Genomic DNA, 4,095 nt, shown 5'->3' with positions numbered 1-4,095 from the left:
AACAAACAAACACAAAATTCAATCAAGAAATGGGCAGAAGACATAAACAAATATTTTTCTCCAAAGAAGATATATAAATGGCTAGCAACATCAGTGGGAAATACAAATCAAAACCACAATGAGATACCACCTCACACTGGTCAGAATGGCTAAAATTAACAAGTCAGGAAACTACAGATATTGTTGAGGATGTGGAGAAAGGGGAACCCTCTTACACTGTTGGTAGGAATGCAAACTGGTGCAGCGACTCTGGACAACAGTATGGAGGTTCCTCAAAAAGTTAAGAATAGACCTGCCCTACGGCCCAGCAATTGAACTATTAGGTATTTATCCAAAGGATAAAAACATACTGATTTGAAGGGGCACACGCACCCCAAAGTTTATAGCAGCAATGTCCACAATAGCCAAAATACGAAAAGAGACCGGGTATGAAATAAGTCAGTTGGAGAAAGACAAATACCATATAATTTCACTGATACATGGAATTTAAGAAACAAAATTGATGAACATAAGGGAAGGGAAGGAAAAATAAAGTAAGGTAAAAACAGAGAGGGAGCCAAATCATAAGAGACTCTTAACTATAGGAAACAAACTTAGGGTTGCTGGAAGGGAGGTGGGTGGGGGGATGGGGTAATTGGGTGATAGGCATTAAGGAGGGCACTTGATGTAATGAGCACTGGGTGTTATATGCAACTAATGAATCATTAAATTCTACCCCTGAAACTAATAATACACTATATGACAGCTAGGTTGAATTTAAATTAAAAAAATAAAAAAAAATGTGTAGATTGTTTGGAGTAGTATAGACATTTTAACAACATTTGTTCTTTCAACCAAGGGGGTTGGAATGTTTTTCCATTTCTGTGTGTCATGTTCAATTTCTTTCATCAGTCTTCTGTGGTTGTCAGAATGCAGATCTTTTACCTCTTTGGTTAGGTGTATTTCGAGGCATCTTATGTATTTAGTGCAGTTGTAAATGGTATTGACTCCTTGATTTCTCTTTCTGCTGCTTCATTATTGGTATATAGAAATACAAAAGATTTGGGGGCACCTGAGTGACTCGGTTAAGCTCCTGACTCTTGATTTTGACTCAGGTCATGATCTCAGAGTCTTGGGATTGAGCCCTGTGTTGGACTCTGCACTCAGCTGGGAGTCCACTTAAGATTCTCTCTCTCCCTCTCCCCGCCCCCCACCTCTCTCCCTCTGTCTCCCTCTCTCTCTCTTCCTTAAATAAGTAAATAAATAAATAAATAAAATCTAAAAAAACAAAACAAAACAAAACAAAAACCAGCCCTCGACAGCCAAATACTGTCTTCCCCTCCATAAATATTGTCTTCCCCTCCATTCTCTCTCATTGTTGGGGCTGGCTCAGATGCTTCTCCAAGCCAGCACTGAAAAACACCATTGCTGTGTAGCATCTACCAGTCTAAGGAAATTCCTGGGGATGTAGCCAATAATCTGGCTGCGCCCCTGACAAAACACAGTATCACTTCTCCACACACTGTGCCTTTCCCTCCGTTGCTACACCGGAATTGTCAGGCATTCTTCTCTCAGAATTAATCATCCAATGCACCCACAACATCACCTAGGAATGACTTTCCTGTACAGAATCATTTGCTTTAAAATCATAGAATCTAGCTAATTTATATAAATTTGAGCAAAGAATAAGGGAGTATGTGTCTCTTAAAGAATTAGTTTGTAGTATTTTACAAAGCCCCTTCCTCCCCACAATCCAGAGGTACACTAGGATGTCCTAACACAATGAGATGAGTCTCAACAGTGCACTGGACAGTGAGGTGTATGAAGGCAAGGACTGTGCTGAATTTGCTGGGGACTTGAATAGTGAGCTCTAGGTAAATATGAATAAAGCTCTATAATAAATAATTACATGAACAAATTGTACCTAAACCCTCTGGGTTTATAAAGCCCAGAAACATTAGAAGATTAGAATTATGTATCTTAACATATGAAGACATAGTATAGTGATTTAGAGTCCAGGCCTTAAAGTGAGAAAGACTTGAATGACTTACTAGTAAGTCACCTAGACTAGTAAACTTAGGCAAGCCACTTAAACTCCCTGACCCTTAGTTTTCTATATACGATAAGAATAACAGTAGTATATACATGATAGGGATGTTGTGTTAAATAATATATGTGAAAATCTTGGCATGGTTCCTGATACAAGAAAGCACACAGTAACTGTTAGCAGTATTATTAAACATCATCATTTTTACTCTTGTTCTGGTGTCAACATCTGATTTAGTATGCAAATGGCACAGTTATGAAAGTCCTTTAAAAATTGTACAGATAAGATAAAATTTGCCATTTTTTTCCATTTTATAAAAATTATCATTCATTAGGGGCACCTGGGTGGCTCAGTTGGTTAAGCGACTGCCTTCGGCTCAGGTCATGATCCTGGAGTCCCGGGATCGAGTCCCGCATCAGGCTCCCTGCTCGGCGGGGAGTCTGCTTCTCCCTCTGACCCTCCCCACTCTCATGTGCTCTTTCTCATTCTCTCTCTCTCAAATAAATAAATAAAATCTTTAAAAAAAATTATCATTCATTAAAACTGATTGAGGTCAGTATTCATTTATTTGTACAGATGCATCCGTTTACTTCTGTGATGGACAAAAGAGGTATACACATATTCATATTCACATAGTTTCTCTTCTGCTGTTTGCCCTGTTCGTCCTCCACATTTCCACGGGCTTGGTCATAAATGCTTTTGGAAGACCAAGAGAATGCATTTCTGTGATATGTTTTCCTTGGAAAAATGGATTATTCATGAAATATAAACACCTAAAGGATTCAGCAGAGAAGCGCTTATATAGGTTTCATTGATTTGAAAAGGAAATTGACCTCACAGCCATATCTGCATGGGCCACAGAAAGTGCTATATTTCTAGCAAGAAGAAATTCTTTGGCTTCTTTTCACCTAGCCCCACACCTAACCCCTCAACATTGAGATACAGTGAGTTACCTGGTGGGTAGGTTATAGTCGTTGGTCCAAAATTATACTAGTCGGCCAATAATCTAAATCTGTAAGAATTCCCCTTCCTTCTTCACATCAGACCAGTGTAAAGCAGCAACTCTACGAAAGTGGTATACTCTGCAGAATCAAATTTACCCTCAGGTGGGCAATTCCAACATGGGGTGTGGTGCTAAACCACAGCCTCAAATATAACTTAGTAACAAATGCGATGTTTTGCTATCTTCAGGCCACTATGTTCATTGTTCAGTTGGTTCTGAGTGTGGGTAAATACTATATATGTCTTCTTCTTTTTTTTTTTTTTTAGCTAGACATCTGGAACCTTATTTCTGCAATGAGATCCAATCTGATTCCTTCTCCATGTAAGAGTCTAGGGTGGGCCAGAGTATGCAAGACTCACATAGGGTCCATAAGCAGCCTAGTGTGATAGAAACCATAAGCTTTAGAGAAAGACAGCAGTAAATATGAGTCCTGCTCTGCAATTTTCTACATTTGTGACTTGGGACAAGTTAACCAATCTTGGCATCAGTTTGCTCATTTGTAAAAATGAGGACAATAATGATAAGTCAACGTTTTTGTAAAACTAGATGTGCTTATGAATGCTTGTTACATGGTAAACTCTCAATAAATGCTGCTTTTCTAGGAACATTATTATTTTTTATCACCATCAAGATCATTATTTTATAGGAAGCCCTCTGTAAGTTCTCATGTTCCCCTCCATGACTAAGGCACATGCCTGAAGCTCCGTGCAAACCCAGTTATATAGCTCAGCTCTCAAAAGAAGCAGAAGCCAGTGCCTATACCCAATATGATGCCCTTACTTCAAAAAGATTTCTGTGCTCTTTTAGGAACAGGAAAATAAAGATGCTATGGCCTTACATGATTTCAGAAGTAATTTCTTGATAGATTAAAAATTAAGGATATAGATAAAAAGGATGTTATCTGTGCCTTTCCAAGGACAACTCTGCCTGATTCTAGAGGCTACACTCTTAAATTCTATATTGCTCTTTTTGGCATCTTCCTAGAAAGAACAGCTCCTGGTTTAAAATATATATATATATACATATATATATGTATATATATATATATGTATGTATATGTGTATGT

This window comes from Neomonachus schauinslandi, chromosome X, assembly GCF_002201575.2.
Source record: "Neomonachus schauinslandi chromosome X, ASM220157v2, whole genome shotgun sequence".
Taxonomy (NCBI): domain Eukaryota; kingdom Metazoa; phylum Chordata; class Mammalia; order Carnivora; family Phocidae; genus Neomonachus; species Neomonachus schauinslandi.
The sequence above is the reverse complement of the archived record's forward strand: the minus strand, read 5'-3'. Positions refer to the sequence as shown.